At 45.4% G+C, this 20,020-nt stretch overlaps 1 long non-coding RNA gene across 1 annotated transcript; it reads right to left on the bottom strand.

Annotated features, from left to right (window-relative positions):
• On the bottom strand, positions 2,194-17,129 carry LOC106508166. The gene is made up of 5 exons (XR_002339521.1): positions 16,953-17,129; positions 15,778-15,925; positions 12,898-12,990; positions 2,657-2,707; positions 2,194-2,565 (listed from the first exon to the last, which is right to left on the bottom strand). It is a non-coding gene; the product is annotated as an uncharacterized LOC106508166 (long non-coding RNA).

Genomic DNA, 20,020 nt, shown 5'->3' with positions numbered 1-20,020 from the left:
CCCGTCGTGGCGCAGTGGTTAACCCAACTAGGAACCCAACTAGGAACCCAACTAGGAACCATGAGGTTGCGGTTCCATCCCTGTCACTCAGTGGGTTAGGGATCCGGTGTTACCGTGAGCTGTGGTGTAGGTTGCAGACGTGGCTCGGATCCCGCATTGCTGTGGCTGTGGTGTAGGCCGGCAGCTGTAGCTCCAATTGGACCCCTCGCCTGGGAACCTCCACATGCTGCAGGAGCGGCCCTAGAAATGACAAAAAAGAAGAGAAAAAAGATTCTCACAACTAAAGATATAAAAAACAACCATGACAAGACAGGTCAGAGGGGTGGAGACGTGGTTTAGTCAAGACCCACACCCCCAGGTAGATGACCCACAAATGGGAGGATAATCACGACTGCGAAGGTTCTCCCCAATTCTTTGCTGCCGAGAGCTGTGGTGTAGGTCGCAGATACACTTGGATCTGCTGTTGCTGTGGCTGTGGCTGTGGCGTGGGCTGGTGGCTGTGGCGTGGGCTGGCGGCTGTAGCTCCCATTCGACACGTAGCCTGGGGACCCCCATTTGCTGTGGGCATGGGCTTAAAAATACAAAAATAAAAGATCCCAGGTCAGATATACTTGCTGATCTCAGAGTCCTCCCAGAGAGGCAGGAGGCAACTGGGAACTCCCTCTGGGCATATAGATGCTATTAGTAGACATTTTTTGGGGAGCTCTGTATACCACGAGAATGCAGGTTTCCACAAGTGCCATTTTGGAGTCCTCCTCTATCCTGTTGGTGTTGGGGACTTACTCATCCACCAGCTGGTTGGCACCAGTGTTGGAGCCACCCAAGCAGCTAGTCAGTGAGAATACAGCCTCACCCACCAGCAGACCTAGGACCTGGCCCCAACCACCAGCAGATTAGCACCAGCCCTAGGACCCACTGAGGCCTACAGCCAGTGACACCAGGAGCCAGCCCTGTCCACCAGCCGGCCAGTGCCAACATGGGCCAAAGCTCAGCTGCTCAATCATCAGGGCCCAGCAGTGAAAGAGAAATTACGAAAACAATCTCATTTATAATTTGCATCAAAAAGAGTTAAATAACGAGGAATAAATCTAACCAAGGAGGCAAAAGACCTGTACTCAGAAAACTATTAAGATATTGATGAAAGAAATTGAAGACAACACGTCCAGACATACTGTGCTCATGGATTGGATGAATTAACATTGTAAAAAGGACCAAATTACCCCAAACAATCCACAGATTCAATGCAATCCGTATCAAAATGCCAATGGCATTTTTCACAGAACTAGAAAAAATGATTCAGAAATTTGTATGGAAACACAAAAGACCCTGAAAGCTGAAAAAAAAAAAAAAAAAACTTGAGAAAGAAGATCAAAGCTAGAGGTATACTCCCTGATTTCAAACTATCTACAAAACGACAGTAATTATTATTTTTTCTTTGCTTTTTAGGGCTGCACCCACAGCATATGGAGATTCCCAGGCTAGGGGTCCAATCAGAGCTACAGCTGCCAGCCTACACCACAGCCACAGCAACATCAGATCCAAGTCACATCTGCAACCTACACCACAGCTCATGGCAACACTGGATCCTTAACCCACTGAACGAAGCCAGGGATCGAAGCTGCATTCTTATGGATACTAGTCAGGTTTATAACCTGCTGAGCCACAACAGGAATTCCCAGAAATGCATTTTTTGTTTGTTTGTTTGTTTGTTTTGTCTTTAGTCTTTTTTAGGGCTGCACACGCAGCATATGCAGGTTCCCAGGCCAGGGGTTGAATTGGAGCTGTAGCTGCTGGCCTACACCACAGCTACAGCAACACAGGATCCTTAACCCACTGAGCAGTGCCAGGGATCAAACCGGTGTCCATCCTGAGTCCTCATGGATACTGGTTGGGTTCATTAACCACTGAGCCACAACAGGAACTCCCCAATTTTTTTTTTAATGGATTTTTTTTAATGGATTTTTTTTTTTTTGGTCTTTTTGTCTTTTCTAGGGCCCCACCTGCGGCACATGGAGGTTCCCGGGCTAGGGGTCCAATCGGAGCTGTAGCCACCAGCCTACGCCACAACCACAGCAACACAGGATCCTTAACCCAACTGAGTGAGGCCAGGGATTGAACCCGCAACCTCATGGTTCCTAGTTGGATTTGTTAACCACTGAGCCATGACAGGAACTCCAAGAAATGCATTTTTTTTTTTTAATAGTGTTGGGACCACCAGAAACCATTTGGGGAAAAACAACAAAATTTGACTAATTCCTAATTCCACACTTAAGACAAAATTCCAAATGGATCAGAGTTGTAAACTTTCATAAAATATGAAACCAGGTGAGTAGATATAAGGTGAATTCTTCCATAATTTGGATGTAGGGAAAGGTGGTTTTTTTTTGGGGGGGGTGCTCCTCTTTGGCATGTGAAAGTCACAGGGCCAGGGATTGAACTCACACCACAGCCATGACAACACCAGATCCTTAACCTGCTGAGCCACCAGGGAACTTGAAGCCTTTAAAACTGTGTCTGAAAATCCAGATGATTTCATGCAATAGATGAAAAGCTTGATTCGCTTGACTACATAAAAATAAAAACTATTGTATGACCAGAAATATCACAAACAACATATTAAAAAATGACTAAAAAGCAGAAAATATTTGTATTTTACCTGAATGCTAAAGGATGACTGTCTCTAATTACATAAGGAACTTCTAAAAACCTGAGGGAAAAAAGACCAAAAGACATCCCATGGAAAATTTGACAAAATACATAATTAGACAACAAAAAGATATAAAAATGGCTCTTAAATCATATGATGTAAACTATGTTTAACTCAAAAGAAATAAAAATGAAAACTACACTGAAAATTGAACGTCAAAAATAAACCCTTTTATTACAGTCAATTCATGTCCCACAAATATGCCAAGCTAATTCAGTGAGATAAAAATAGACTTTTCCCAACAAATGGTGCTTGGACAACTGGATATATAGATGCAAAAGAATGAAGTTAGATTCCTGTCTCACATCAAATATAGAAATTAATTCAGGATGAATCAAAGACCTAAATGTAAGAGTTAAAACTATAAAACTCTTAGAAGAAAACATAGAGATAAATCTTTAGGCAATGATTTCCTCTTTTTTTTTTTTTTTTTTTTTTTTGGTCTTTTTAGGGCCATACTGATGACATAGGGAGGTTCCCAGGTTAGGGGTTGAATCAGAGCTATAGTTGCCAGCTTACACCACAGACTCAGCAACATCAGATCCAGGCTGCATCTGTGACCTACACCACAGCTTGTGGCAACACAAGATCCTTAACCCACTGACTGAGACCAGGAATCAAACCTGCATCCTCATGGATACTACTTGGGTACATTGCTGCTGAGCCATGATGAGAACTCTAAGGTGACGATTTCTTAGCTATGACAACAAAAGTACAAGCAATAAAAGAAACAATAAGTAAGTGGATTTCATCAAAATTTGAAACTTTTGTGCTAAAAATGACACCACCAAGAAAGTGAAAGGACAGCACATGAAATGGGAGAAAATATTTGTAAATCATAAAAATGATTAGGGCTTAATATCCAGAATATATAAAGAACTCTTAACAACTCAATAACAAAAGACAAACATCTCAAAATAACAAGGAATTTGAAGAGACATTTAAGCACAAAAACATAATGGCTGAAAGCGTATGAAGAATAATCAAACACTGCTAGTCATTAGAGAAATGCAAATCAAAACCACGAGATACCATTTCACATCCACAAGGATGATGGAAATAGCAAGTGTTATTAAGTATCTGGAGAAATTGGAACCCTTACACACTGCTGGCAGTAATGTAAACGTACAGTTTCTTTGGAAACCAGTCTAGCAAATTTTCAAAAAGTTAGACATAGTTACCACATGACCCAGGAATTCCACTCCTAGGAATATGCCCAAGGCAACTGAAACTCATGTCCACACAAAAACTTGTACATGAATGTTCACAGGAGCTTTATTCACAATAACCAAATGTGAAAAAAACAAAAAAAACAAAAAAAACAAATGCCCGTCAACAGTTGAAAGGATAAACAAATTGTGGTATGTCCTTGTAGTGGAATATTATTCAGCCATAGAAAGGAAATCAGGATATACATGTTACCACATGAAAAACCTTGAAAATATTATGCCACATGAAAGAAGCCAGTCACAGACGATCAAGGTGGGAGTCCATCAATATGAAATGTATGTTACAGGCAAATCTCTAAAGAAAGTAGTTTGGTGGTTACCAAGGGCTGGGTGAGAGGAGAAGTGACTGCTAACGGGTATGTGTTTTCTTTTTGTGATGATGAAAATATTCTCCAATCAGATAATGGTGATGGTCACTCAACCCTGTAAGGATATTATAAAAAAATGAATTGTACACTTTATTTATTTATTTATTTTTGGTCTTTTTTTTTTTTTTTTTGCCATTTCTTGGGCCGCTCCCTCGGCACATGGATGTTCCCAGGCTAGGGGTCGAATCGGAGCTGTAGCTGCCAGCCTACACCAGAGCCACAGCAACGCGGGATCCGAGCCGCGTCTGCGACCTACACCAAAGCTCACGGCAACACCGGATCGTTAACCCACTGAGCAAGGGCAGGGACCGAACCCGCAACCTCATGGATCCTAGTCAGATTCGCTAACCACTACGCCACGATGGGAACTCCTGAATTGTACACTTTAAATGGGCCAGTTGGGAGTTCCCCTTGTGGCTCAGCAGGAACGAACCTTACTAGTATCCATGAGGACGCAGATTTGATCCCTGGCCTCCCTCGGTGAGTTAAGGACCCAGTGTTGCTGTGGCTGTGGTGTAGGCCGGCAGCTGCAGCTTCGATTGGACCCCTAGCCTGAGAACCTCCATAGGCCGAGGGTGCGGCCCTGGAAAGACAAAAAACAAATAAAAATTTAAAAAATAAATATGTGAATTTAAAAATATATTTATTTTAAAAAATGAGGTAACACTGATTTATAACATTATGTAAATGTCATGTGTACAGCATTATGTTTCTACTTCTCTGTACACTAAAGCATGCTTATCACCAAAAAATTAGTTTCCATCTGTTACCATACGATTGACCCCCTTTACCCATTTTGCTCTCCCCCCTACTTCCCCCCTGGTAACCATTACTCAGTTCTCTGTATCTACATGTATGTTTTTGTTCAGTTTGGTTCTTTTTTTTTTTTTTTTTGGTTTTTAGGGCTGCACTCTTGGCATATGGAGGTTCCCAGGCTGGGGATCAAATTGGACCTGTGGCCACTGGCCTACACCACAGCCACAGCAACGCAGGATCCAAGCCATGTCTGTGACCTACACCACAGCTCACAGCAATGCCAGATCCTTAACTCACTGTACGAGAACCAGGGATCGAACCCGCAAACTCATGCTTCCTAGTCAGGTTCGTTTCTACTGCCCCACAATGGAACTCCTGTTCATTTTTTAAATTCTCCGTATGAGTGAAATCTTACAGTACTTGTGGTTCTCCCTCTGACTTCCTTCACTTGGCATAATACCCTCAAATTCCATCCATGTTGTCACAAATGGCAAATTTTCACCTTTTCTATGGCTGAGTGGTATTTCATCATCTATGTATAGACCACATCTTTATCCATTCATCTGTTGATGACTACCTAGGTTGAAAATAGGTGAATTTCACAGTAAGTAAATATATCAATAAAATTGTTTTTGTTTTGTTTTTGTGTTTTGTCTTTTTAGGGCTGCACCTGCGGCATATGGAAGTTCCCAGGCTAGGGATCTAATCGGAGCTACAGCCGCTGGCCTATGTCAGAGCCACAGCAATGTCAGATCAGAGCTGCGACTGCGACCTACACCCCAGCTCATGGCAACGCCAAATCCTTAACCCACTGAGCGAGGCCAGGGATCGAATCCACAACCTCATGGTTCCTAGTCGGATTCGTTTCTGCTGCATCACAATGGGAACTCCATAAAACTGTTTTTTTGTTTGTTTGTTTTGTTTTGTCTTTTTGCTATTTCTTGGGCCGCTCCCGCGGCACATGGAGGTCCTTAGGCTAGGGGTCGAATCAGAGCTGTAGCTGCCGGCCTACACCAGAGCCACAGCAACTCGGGATCCGAGCCGTGTCTGCAACCTACACCCCAGCTCACGGCAACGCCGGATCATTAACCCACTGAGCAAGGGCAGGGACTGAACCCGCAACCTCATGGTTCCTAGTCGGATTCGTTAACCACTGCGCCACCATGGGATCTCCCATAAAACTGTTTTTTATTTTTTATTTTATTTTTTTTTTTGGCTTTTTGCCATTTCTTGTGCCGCTCCTGCGGCATATGGAGGTTCCCAGGCTAGGGGTCGAATCGGCGCTGTAGCCACCGGCCTACACCAGAGCCACAGCAACGCAGGATCCGAGCCGCATCTGCAACCTACACCACAGCTCACGGCAACGCCGGATCCTTAACCCACTGAGCAAGGGCAGGGACCGAACCCGCAACCTCATGGTTCCTAGTCGGATTCGTTAACCACTGCGCCACCATGGGATCTCCCATAAAACTGTTTTTTAAAAACTACTCTGGGATACCATTTCTCACCCACCAGCTTAGCCAAAATTCAAAACCTTGATGATTCTCTCTGTTGGGGAGGCAGGCACTCTGATGTGTTGCTGGTGGGAATGTCAAATGGCACACCCACTAAAGAGGGAAATTTGGCAGGACTGACAAGATCCTACAGGCACTTACCCTTTAACCCAACATTCCCACCTACCATGACTTCCCTGAAGACACACCTCCAACCACAGAAAAACACATATGCAGCAGGTTTTCCAACGCTGTCTTATTTGTAATTGCAAAATATTAAAATGACCTAAATATCTAAAGATAGGAGATGGGTTCAATAAACTATGCTATACACAACGAATACTCTATAGCTGCAAAATAAAAAGAGAACAATTTTATGAATTAACATGGAGTGCTTTCCAAAATATACGGTCAAGTGAAAAAAGCAAAATGCAAAATAGGAGGATAAATTTCTTTTTTGGTTGCACTGGTAGCGTGTGGAAATTCCTGGGCCAGAGACTGAACCTGCACCAGAGCCGTAACCCAAACCACTGCAGTGACAATGCCAAATCCTTAACTGGCTGCACCACAAGGGAACGCCTAGAAGGAGGATAAATTTAAAAACATATAGGGAGTTCCCACTGTGGTGCAGCGGAAACGAATCTGACTAGTATCCATGAGGATGCAGGTTCGATCCCTGGCCTCTCTCAGTGGATTAAGGATCTGGTGTTGCTGTGAGCTGTGGCATAGATCACAGATGTGGCATAGATCACAGATGTGGCATTGCTGTGGCTGTGGTGTAGGCCAGTTGCTGCAGCTCTGATTCAGCCCCTAGCCTGTTAACTTCCATATGCCACAGGTAGGGCCCTAAAAAGTTCAACAGAAAACAACAACCCCCCCCAAAGAAAACCCCAAAACAGATATACTTCTGCTTTTTTTTTTTTTTTTACTAAAAGAGACAACAAAAAAATGATACAACAAAAAACAGTGAGATGGTTTTGATTACAACTGGGGTTTGGAGTTGGGGATGACGTAGAAGGAGCGTGGAGGGATGACTTTCTATGAGGGTACTTTTTGTGTGTGGGTTTTTTTTTTTTTTTTGGAAGCATGTTAATGTCCTATATACTGAAAAAATAAAATTAAATCAACAAGAATGAGGAGACCAAAAATACCTAAAATTGAAAGCTAACTAAAATAACAAAACAACAGGAGTTCCTGTCGCGGCTTAGCAGTTAACGAATCTGACTAGCATCCATGAGGACGCAGGTTCGATCCCTGGCCTCACTCAGTGGGTTAAGGATCCTGCATTGCTGTGGCTGTGGTGTAGGCTGGCAGCTACAGCTCTGATTCGACCCCCAGCCTGGGAACTTCCATATGCCATGGGTGTGGCCCTAAAGAGACAAAAAACAAAAAAGCAAATAGAATAACAAAACAAAAACAACAAAAACTTCATTTCCAATGAAACGTATAACCACACAGAGGGGAAAAAAGGACGAGTCCAAGTAATTTACAAATACGCTATGTGTGTACGTGCCTTCAGTTTGGGTCAGGGTTAGAGCTGGGGGAGAAATTAAAACAAAATCTGAAATTCTCTTTTATTAGATTTGATGTTTTGGTACTGCTATGGGCAAAACAATTTGGAAGCTATCTTAGGCATGTTATAGGATTGAGCAAATGTGTAGACGTGTTGATATTGTTGGGAGCCTGAATTCTTACTGGGAAGAAGGGAAATAAAGAAGGATGCAGGAAGGCAAAGGTGAACTCTATGGAGAGAGAATGGAATTGAAGCCGTTGCTATGAAACTGTGATTTCTAGGAGTTCCTTGGTGGCTCAGTGGGTTGAGGATCCCGTGTTGTCACTGCTGTGGCTTGGGTTGGTACTGTGGCACAGGTTCGATCCCTAGCCTGGGAACTTCCACATGCCATGCATGTGGCCAAAAAAAAAAAAAAAAATCATGATTTCATATATGTGTTATATTAGTCATGTTTCTCCAGAGAAAACCAGTATGATATGTGGTATCTATCTATCTATATATATGGTTGACTAAAAAAAGTTGAAAGTTATCTTTTCTTCAGCAGACATTCTTAGGACTTCAAGCCCAGGAGGCAGCATCTCAAGAAACCCTGAGAAAACTGCTCCAAGGAGGTGAGGGGGGCGCTAGGATCTACTGGAATTTGCAACAAAGGGCAGGTAGTTGAAACAAAAGACGACTGTTAATAAGAGAAACCTAGATACCTCAAGTTAAGGAATTTAGTGTGTTTCCTGTTTTTATTGTAAGGTTTTTATTTTTTCTATTACAGTTGATTTACAATGTTCTGTCAACTTCTGCTGTACAGCAAGGTGACCCAGTTTTACACACACACACACACACACTCTTTTTCTCACATTACCCTCCATCATGAATTTAGTGCTTTTCTATGTATGGGAAGATCCAAGACACAGGGCTCCCTGAAACCATTCCCTTGACACACACCCCAGCTGTCTGGGGCCAGTGCCCTGAGCTTCACATCCTGAGGGCTCACGCATGGAGGGAGTGGCTGCAGTCTGCCGGCTGCTAGATGGCAGGTATTCATTGTTCCCTTCCTGGGTTCCCTCAGGGCTCACCAGCTCACTGCACCATCACATGTGGCTGCAATTGCTGAGGGCTGTGACAGCCTTTGTTTACTGATATGGCAGGCAGTATTTCTCACTATGTGTAATTACATATAATTTTTATGAGGAATTGGCATATGGGATGATGGAGGATGAGGGGGTCCCACAATGTGCTATCTATCAGCTGCAGACCCTGGAAAGCCGGTGGTGTCATTCAGTGCAAGCACAAAGGCCTGAGAGCCCAGGGAGCTGATGGTATAAATCCTAGTCCCAGGGCCAGAGAAGATGAGGTGTCCCAGCTCAATCAGTGAGGCAGGAAAGAGGGGGTGAATTCCTTATTCCTCCACCCTTTGTTCTATTCAGGTCCTCGGTGGGTAGGATGACGTCTGCCCCCAGAGAGGAAGATGAGCTGCTTTGCGGAGTCCACTGATTCAAACGCTCGTCGCGTCCATGAAGACCCTCCCCGACATACCCCTGAGGCAGGAGCTAGATGGGTTCCAGGCTGAGCAGCCGGAATCCGTCCCCTGTGGACAGATACTTCAAGATAAAGACTATGGCTGGGGTTTCGGGCAGCAGAAAGGCATCCAGCTAGGAACCATGAGGTTGCAGGTTTGATCCCTGGCCTCACTCAGTGGGTTAACGATTTGGCGTTGATGTGAGCTGGGGTGTAGGTTGCAGACGTGGCTCGGATCTGGCATTGCTGTGGCTCTGATGTAGGCCGGTAGCTGTAGCTCCGATTAGACCCCTAGCCTGGGAACTTCCATATGCTGCGGGAGTGTCCCTAAAAAAAAAAAAAAAAAAAAAAAAAAAGAAAGAGAGAGAGAGATTATGGCTGTATGGCTGGAGCCAGAAGGAGCTGTGTTCTGCTTGGATAAAAGACCACGTAGTTCTCATTCCTAAGGTCAAGAAGGCCTCCTGTACTACACATGCGCAGAAAGGTTCTTCAGGGGTCAGAGAAAGGAGGGGTGTCAGACCATACATAGTACATGCTGTCAACTTCCCAGAAACCCCTGCACTAGAATCCATCTTGGCTCAAGACCCACGTGCACACCAGGGAGGGCCCTGGGTCAGGCCAAATGTGGATTCAGGGCGAGAAAAGCAAGGTGATTGGCCAGAGGAAGCCCAGAAGGACCACCCCAAAGCATGTGGCTCTATCTGTCTGTCTCTTTTTCGGTCTGTCTGGCTCTCCCCCTACCTCCAGCCCACATGTGCTTTCTCCACACATATCTTCTCTTTTAATAAACACTTGATTTGCCTCACTCCTCTCAGTCCCTTTACTGAATTTTTTCTCCAGATAGATAAGGACTGGGGACCTACATCCAGCCTGCTGGCCCTTGTGGTCTAGCGGTTAGGGTTCAGCGCTCTCACCCCACAGCTACCCAAGAACAGCCCCAAATAATGTTTCATCTGGGCCAGTCAAGTTGACACATAGAATTAACCATCACATAGGTTTAACCCACATATGTGGGTTCACATATGTGTATGCTTACACAAGCATAGAGGTCTCTGTGTGTGTGTGTGTATGCTTTTTAGGGCCACACCTGCAGCATATGGAAGTTCCCAGGCTAGGTGTCGAATCACAGCTGCAGCTGCCAGCCTATGCCACAGCCACAGCCACATGGGATCCAAGCCATGTCTGCGAACTACACCACAGCTCAAGGCAACGCTGGATCCTTAACCCACTGAGTGAGGCCAGGGATTGAACCCACAACCTCATGGTTCCTAGTCGGATTTGCTTCCACTGTGCCACAAAGGGAACTCCAAAGTATATTTTAATATATGTCTGTGCATATATAATTATGCATGTGGGCGTGTCTAGAAGCAAAATAAGAATAAGCGTATCTCTCCCCCAGACCTTATTCTCTAATGCCACCCCCCACTATAAGAACTCTTTATTGAAATGACATATTCCAGGGCTGGAGGAGGGAAAGTACTAAATGAGATTGAAACATCTTGTTACACCATGGAATAAAGAAGTACTAAAAAAGGAACCATCAGGGACATGTCACAAGGACACAAGAGCCAGCTTAAAAGGGCTTTTATTGGCTACGTCTGGGACAATTTGAGTTCCAAAATAACTAAGGAGAGCAATGAATTATGAGTCACTGTAAACAATAAGACTCCATTAGTGTGCAGGAATAATCACTAGGTAAATAAGTGGGGTGGAAGGGAGTGCCCTTGCTTATAGCAAAATGCCCAGTAATGACTGGTAAGTATGAAGGACGTGCTCAAGCTAAAGAGAAATCAATAGTTTTCAACTATAATAGTTGCAATGGACTGAATGTTTAGGTCCCCCTCCTCCCCGAAATTCATATGTTGAACCCCTAATGTAATGGCACTTGGAGGCAGGGCTGTTGGAAGGTAGTTGGGTCATGAGCGTAAAGCCTCCATGACGAGATTAGGGTCTTGTAAGAAGATGAAGAAACCCACACACTTATAGGCAATTAAACCTTTTTTTTTTTTTTTTTGTCTTTCTGTTTTTTTCTAGGGCTGCACCGCGGCATGTGGAGGTTCCCAGGCTAGGGGTCTAATTGGAGCTGTAGCCACCGGCCTACGCCACAGCCACAGCAATGCGGGATCTGAGTCCTGTCTGCAACCTACACCACAGTTCAAGGCACTGCCGGATTCTTAACCCACTGAGCGAGGCCAGGGATCAAACCTGCAAACTCATGGTTCCTAGTCAGATTTGTTAACAACTGAACCCTGACGGGAACTCCAATAGGCAATTAACCTTTGACAAAGGAGGCAAGAATATGCAATGGGAAAAACACAGTTTCTTCAGCAAGTGATGCTGGAAAAGCTGGACAGACTCATGTAAATCAGTGAAGTTAGAACACAGCCTCACACCATACACACAGATAAACTCAAGAAGAGGAAGAGAGCTAGCCTTCCTCCTTCTGTCGTGTGAGGATACAAAGAAAAGATGGCCAGTGGTTAACCAGGAAGAGGGTCCTTAGACCCTCAGATCTGATCTCAGACTATCAGCCTCCAGGACTATGAGAAATAACTTGTTGTTTAAGCCACCCAGCCCATGGCATCTGTTATAGCAGCCTGAGCTGAGACAATAGTAAAGATTGGTTCAGGCAAAATTCATTACTGGGAGTTCCCATTATGGCTCAGCGGGTTAAGAAGCCAACATAGTATCTGTGAGGATGCAGGTTCAATTTCTGGTCTCGCTCAGTGGGTTAAGGATCCAGTGTTGCTGCAAGCTGTGGTTTAGGTTGCAGACGAGGCTCGGATCTTGCATTACTGTGGCTGTGGTGTAGGCTGGCAGCTGTGGCTTCAGCTCCCATTTGACCCTTAGCCTGGGAAATTCCATATGCCGCAAGTGCAGCCATTAAAAGACAAAAAAAAAAAAAAAAAAAAAAAAAAAGCCATTATTGAAAGCTAAATATATGAAGGGGTAATTCCAGCTGTGGCTCAGTGGAAACAGATCTGACTAGCATCCATGAGGACGCAGGTTCAATCCCTAGCCTTGATCAGTGGGTTAAGGATCCAGTGTTGCTGTGAGCTGTGTATAGGTTGCAGATGCGGCTTGGAGCTGGCGTTGCTGTGGCTGTGGTGCAGGCCTGCAGATACACCTCTGATTTGACCCCTGGATTGGGAACCTCTGTATGCTGAGGGTGTGGCCCTAAAAAGCAAAATATATATATGAAGGGAATTTTGATGAGGAGATGGATCTTTGCATTTTCTTAAAAATCTCTCTCCATGGATTGCTTATTTGTTGCAAGGAGAAAAAAGAAAATATACAGAAGAAAAAAAATGCACAATACCTTGACAAAATGCTCAAACGGACATCCGTACCTCCGGATGACATGCTCTGAGAATGACGTCATTTCCATAGACTCTGCGTGGAGAGGTGCAGCCTAAATAGAATCATGAGGAAACATCGAACACAAATGGAGGACGTTTTACAATAAAAAGTGACAAAAGACTCTTGCGTTTTGTTTGTTTTTTAGGGCTGCATCTGCCACATATTGAAGACCCCAGGATGGGGAATGAATCAGAGCAGCAGCTGCCGGCCTAAGCCACACAGCCACAGCATCGTGGGATGAGCCAAAGCTTGTAGCAAAGCTGGATCCTTAACCCACTGAACAGGGCCAGGGATCAAACCTGCATCCTTGAGGATGGTACATCAGGTTCTTAACCCTCTGAGCCACAACAGAAACTCCTATAGTGGCTATTTTGTTTGTCTGTTTGTTTGTTTTTAGGGCCAAATCTGAGGCATATGGAGGTTCCCAGGCTAGGAGTTGAATTGGAGCTACAGCTGCTGGCCCACGCCAGAGCCACAGCAATGCCAGATCCGAGCTGCCACTGTGACCTACACCACAGCCCACGGCAAAGCCAGATCCTTAACCCACTGAGCAAGGCCAGGGGTCAAACCCGCAACCTTATGGTTCCTAGTTGGATTTGTTTCCGCTGAGCCACAATGGGAACTCCTATAGTGGCTATTTTATTTATTTATTTATTTAGTCTGTTGTCTTATTTTTAGGGCCGCACCCATGGCATATGGAGGTTCTCAGGCTAGGGGTCCAATCAGAGCTATAGCTGCTGGCCTACGCCACAGCCACAGCAACATGGGATATAGGCCGTGTCTTCGACCTACACCACAGCTCATGACAACACTGTATCCTTAGCTCACTGAGCGAGGCCAGGGATGGAACCTGCAACTTCATGGTTCCTAGTCGGGTTCATTAACCACTGATCCACGACGGGAACTCCTGCAGCAGCTATTTAAAAAAAGTACTTGTTAAATTATAGCCAGCCAGAAAGCTAAATTGATAGGGATGAAAACATTGCTTTTTCTCTGCTTTTTCCTTTGAAAGGGCAATGTTGTAGCAAATAGACTGTTCCTCCAGCCTGCCTTCTTCAGCTATCATCTCCACTTGCTGAGATTTTCCAAGTTCTAGTACCTGATTTCACCTTTCCCAGTACCTCCTAGTGTCATAGGTAGGACATTTCGAGAGACCAAGTTTAGAATTTTGCATGTTAAGCAAATAATGCAGGCAGGTGGAGATGGTTCTTAAGGAATATTTCTGTTATCTATAAATTTTTTTTTTTTTAGTCTACAAATAAGCAGGGGTACTTTTTTCTGGATAACTGGAACCGACTTTGAAGATCAGACTATCTGTCCCTTGGGAAATGTTGAAGTGACTCTACAAAATCTTACTCTAGGAGTTCCCGTTGTGGCTCATCAGGTTAAGAACCCGACTAGTATACATGAGGATGTGGGTTCGATCCCTGGCCTCGCTCCGTGGGTTAAGGATCCAGTGTTGCCACAAGCTGTGGTATAGGTCACAGAAGGGCTCAGATCTGGCGTTGCTGTGGCTGTGGCACAGGTCAGCAGCTACAGCCCCGATTGGACCCCTAGCCTGGAAACTTCCATATGTCGTGGGTGCGGCCCTAAAAAAAGAAAAAAAAAATCTTGCTAACACCATTTTCTGGATTCCATACAGAACACTGTGTTATGACAAGACAACAGACTTACTGCAACAGCTGAACAAAGGTTAGACTTGGGAGCGTGTAGTTTGTGCTCACCTGGTGTTCATTGGCTCTCCCCATACCAACAACGTGCGGAATTCCCTGCAAAGAACCAATTCCTCCCACCCATGACTCAGGCCATATGCTTCTGACGGAGCCCACGCCATCCCCTGCTTCGGGGTGGTCCCCAGACCCAGACTCAAGCCAATCAGTACTTTCCAAAACCAGGATGGGTTTAGGATGAGCATGTGACTCATTTGGGGCCAATTAGACCCAGGATTTTTTCCCCCACAATTGTTTAAAGGAGAGAATCTTTTTTACTGACCATGAATTTGGGAGGAATAAACGTGCAGATAGTTAGAGCCTCCAGAAGGGGAAAAATTGGGGCCATTTTCCAATTGGAGAGAGCCAACCCAAGAGAGAAGCCAAGATAGAGAAAATACAGCTGAGAAACAGGAAAAGCCCAAGCCCTGAACATGATCCGAGCTGGATCCAGTGATACCTAAATCTACTGCCTGGAATTTTCAGTTCCATAAATCAATGCCTTTTAACTGTATTCCCTGCAAGTCTGTTTGAGTTGGGTTTCCCTGGAAGCAGATTTCTTTTCTTTTTTTCTTTTTTGGCCATCCCGTGCATATGAAGCTCCCAGGCTAGGGATCAGATCCAAGTGGCAGTGGCGACCTGCGCTGCAGCTGCAGCAACGCTGGATCCTTAACCCACTGTGCCAGCCCTGGATCGAACCTGCCTCCTGGCACCGCAGTGAGGCCACTGATCCCACTGTGCCACAGCGGGAACTCTAGGAAGCAGGTTTTATCTGTCCTTGTTTCTCAAGCACCTAAAGCCATGCCTGACACAAACGTCCTTGTGCGCCAAGGTCAAGGGGCTTCGAGTTTATCTTGAGCAGGTGAGGAGTTACTAAAGGGCTGTAAATAGCAGACATGTGTGACATCGTGTGCATCAGCCCTCAGGTGAGTAGAGTTTGGCATTTTTTCTGCTTTGAAAAGCAAGCAGTGGTGAGCATGACACCCTTAACTCATAGCCCACCTAGCTGAAAAGACACACCTGCTGACGAAGGGGGGCCAGAGCTGTAACTGAATTTTAAGCCCCTTCTATCAGGATGTGAGCAGCAGGGCTTCTGTTTGGTGGTTCCCCCAAATGCTCCTCCTCCTCACCTTCTCTGGACCGTCCCTGCAAGGAGACTTTGAGGTGTCCACGAGGCAGGACTGCACACATTGAGAGCAGGCAGCAAATCACGCTTCACTCCGCATGGTAACATCAGGCTCTCATTCAAGGAATACACCAGCTGTGGGTGATTCACATCTAATTGAAACAAGCAGCCTGTGAGTGGCTTCCAGAACCCAGGCAAGAGAACACTGTCCAACACACGGTCATGTGTCTGCAAGTTATTTTATGGTTAAACACCCCAGTCCCTTCTCTCTGGGACAATCCAGGGGCAGAATTGGCCTTTAACTCCTCTTCTTCGACTCTCATAGTCTCTCAATTATCAGATGTATTATGGTATAAGTACAGTGTGTATCCCCTTCTAGAGGGGAACCTTGAGGGCAGAGATGGTTTTCGTGTTTATTTTCCCTGCTCTCCCCACACTCTCCACACTGTGCTTTTTTTTTTTTTTTTTTTTTTTTTTTTTTTTTTGTCTTTTTGCCTTTTCTAGGGCCACTCTTGTGGCATATGGAGGTTCCCAGGCTAGGGGTCTAACCGGAGCTGTAGCCGCCGGCCTATGCCACAGCCACAGCACTGCCAGATGTGAGCCACATCTTCGACCTACACCATAGCTCATGTCAACACCAGATCCTTAACGCACTGAGCAAGGCCAGGGATTGAACCTGCAACCTCATGGTTCCTAGTCGGACACGTTAGCCACTGCACCACGATGGGAACTCCTCTCCACAGTGTTCTTAATGCCCACTTGTTGAACTGAATTGGTGACACTCAATCTCTAAATAAGTCTGATCCAAAAAAAAAAAAAAAATGACCAAAGATACACATATTCACTGACTTCCCATGGGTATTAGGACTCTGTGACCACTGCCAGAAACTCAACTCAAACTGACCTAAGCACCTCCCCCACAAACCAAAAACCATTTCTTTTCTTTTTTCGGCCACACCCATGGCATATGGAGGTTCCCAGGCTAGGGGTTGAATTGGTCTACACCACCGCCACAACAACTTGGGATCCGAGCCGCTTGTCTGTGACCTACACCAGAGCCTTAACCCACTGAGCGAGGGCAGGGATCGAACCCACAACCTCGTGGTTCCTAGTGGGATTTCTTTCTGTTGCGCCACAATGGGAACTCCCAAAAACCATTTATTAATCACCTTTACTCACAACTAGATTCAGATGTTCAAATGGTGTCACTCAAACTCTCTTTTTCTACATTGTTTGACTCTTGGCTTTCTTTTGCTTTGATCTTCATTCTCAGGCAAGCTCTGTGCTTGAGCGGACAAGGATGGTCACCAGCACCTATGGACGAGGCTCTGTTGACTTAGCAAGCCCAGCAGAAAAAATTCCTCTTCCTCAATTATCTCTGGCAAAGGTCCTGAGATCTAGTCTCATTGGCTTGGCCTGGCTCATGTGCCCATTCCTAAGCCAATTGTAGCCAGGAGACTGGGCTGCACTGATTGGCCAGGGCTGAGTCACATGCTCGTCCTTGGCACCAAGGAGTGAAGCCCCATCCAAATCACATGGATTGAGCGTAGGGGAAACGTGTTCCCCAAAGGAAAATGAGGGTCATACTACCTGAAGAAAGGAAAATAGATTATGGGCAACTACACCCCACAATGTCCATTATATACAAACCTTTGATAAATTACTAACAGTAACAAGATAGCTGCCATCTACTAAATGGTTACTATATGCTAGCACCGTTCTGACTGCTTGACATCTCCTAACTCACTTAATCCTTAGACCAGGGCTATGAGGCAGGTGCTATTACTACCTTCACGTTACAGGCAAGAACTCAAGTCTATCTAAATCAAATTGAATTTCCCTGGTGGCTCAGGGGATGAAGGATCTGGTGGTGTCACAGCTGTGGCTCAGGTGATATTGCGGCACAGGTTCAATCCCTGGCATTATTAGACCTAGAAGAAGGCGGTCAAGTGGGGGGGATCCTGGTGAAATTTCACTTTGCAATTATGAAATATACGTATTGCTCCCCAGCTGCCAGCTTCCAGCCTGCTGTGTCCACCCTGACAAGTTCACCTCTCCCAACATGTGTGGTCCATGTTCTGCTTAAATTGTCCTCTGCCCGCTAGATCTCCCCAAAACATCCAAATTAACCCTGTGTCTTTTAAAGTGTAGGAAAGGCCATTTGGGGTGGTATTCTCACGTGTGAAATGACAGCAAATTACAGTGTGCAGTTATTACCATTTCGGGTACTCTTGCAATTCTTCTGTTTTATTTTTATTTTTTTATTGAAGTAGAGTCGATTTACATTATTCTTCTGTATGTATTTCTTTTATATACTTCTGTATATACTCTTGTTTTGTTTTCATCTGTGCCTATGGCACGTGGAAGTTCCTGGGCCAGGGTTCGAACCTGCGCCACAGCAGGATCCTTAACCCACTGCACCCTAAGAGAACTCCTTCATATTCTTATTCTCTTTTTTTTGTTTTTTAGGGTCGCACCTGCGGCATATGGAGGTACCCAGGCTAGGTAGGGGTCAAATCAGAGCTAGAGCTGCTGGCAATGCAGGATCCTTAACCCATTGAGCAAGGCCAGGGATCGAACCTGCAACCTCATGGTTTCTAGTCAGATTAGTTTCTGCTGCACCACAACGGGAACTCCTCTTTTTTTTTTCTTTTTCTTTTTATGGCCACATCCATAGCATATGGAAGTTCCCAGGCTAGGGATCGAACAATTGCCTTTGCAGTGACCCGAGCCCACAGTCCCACCATAGTCATATTTTTAACCCATGGTGCCACAACTCCCATATACTTCTTTTTAATGAAGTATAAAACCTCATTTTGGTGTTGGCTTGTCTCTAACACCTCCTTAACCCAAGCTGATCTCCTTTTGGGGGGGGGGAAGTGGGGGGAGGGAGGACAAAAGCAAGGCTCAGTGTCAGAAATTTTAATAGGACCTAGCTGGAACTCAGTGACATTATTTTGCTTTCACCGTGTTTACTCTTAGAGTTACCTTTTATTTATGGAAAGCTATACAGATTTTCCAACTGTCATAATATAGCTTCCCTTTAAGAAAACATATTTAGGAGTTCCCATGGTGGCTCAGTGGTTAAGGAACCAGGATCCGTGAGGATGCAGGTTCGATGCCTGGCCTCACTCTGTGGGTTAAGGATCCAGTGTTGCCATGAGCTGTGGTGTAGGTTCAGACAGGGCTCAGATCCCACATTGGTGTAGGCCAGTAGCTACAGCTCCGATTTGACCCCTAGCCTGGGAACTTCCCTATGCTGCAGGTGTGGCCCTAAAAAGCAAAAGTAAAAGAAAAAAAGAGAAAACATTTAACTTCTGAATTAATCAGTTTAAAGTGAGTTATGAAGTAGATGCTGATACGGGTGGGATGTGGACGTAGAAACCTCTGTGAGGGTGCTACTCAGCTCAGCGTTGGGGAACACTACCCTCACCTACTGGGTCCCTATTTTTGGTCTTTCAGGCAGCTTTTTATAATCATCATCCCCAGACAGGTTTCCCTTCCCACTCTGTGCCCTTCAGATATTGTATGCAGAATTCTTTTGTAATTTGCCCCATAGTTCCCGTCTGTAGGGCGGTCTTTCCAGCTAGACTACATTTTTCTGATTCACGTCTTTGTCCTCAGCACCCAGTACTGAACCCGGCCCAGAGCACGTCCAAGATTAGCTTGGTTGTTCCTGTGCTCCCATGTGAGAAGATGGAGGCTTCGGGACAGTCCCTGTGGATCTAGACTCTGGTGCCTCGTGCCAAGGCAGCTCTGCCCCCTTGGGAGTCTACCTGTCATGGACATGCTGGAGCCAGCGAGGATGTCTGGGAAGGAACTTCAGCCAGGGGAGGCTGGATCCCTAATGGACTTGAGTGGCAAGGGAACCACATAGCCTGGGAGTGCCCTTGGCCGTTGTTACCCACCCACTCTTAGGGGGAGGGGAGGACTCTGACTCTGAAGGGGACTCACGGGCCCCATAGGCTGAAAGACAGCAGTCTGTAAGGGGATGCTGGCTCTGTCTTCTCCCTCCCGCTAAAGTCCCTTGCTAGTCTGTCCCTGGGCAGCTGTCTTTTGGGTCACATAGAAGGAACACTTTGGTTGATGATGGAACACCCAGCTTGTGTGTGTGTGTGTGTGTGTGTGTGTGTGTGTGTGTTTTAGGGCTGCACATGCTGCATATACAAGTTCCCAGGCTAGGGGTCAAATCAGAGCTGCAGCTGCCGGCTACAGCCACGGTCACAGCAACTTGGGATCTGAGCCGC

The sequence above is a fragment of the Sus scrofa genome, chromosome 16 (genome assembly GCF_000003025.6).
Source record: "Sus scrofa isolate TJ Tabasco breed Duroc chromosome 16, Sscrofa11.1, whole genome shotgun sequence".
Lineage (NCBI taxonomy): Eukaryota > Metazoa > Chordata > Mammalia > Artiodactyla > Suidae > Sus > Sus scrofa.
This window is presented reverse-complemented; position numbering and strand designations above follow the sequence as displayed.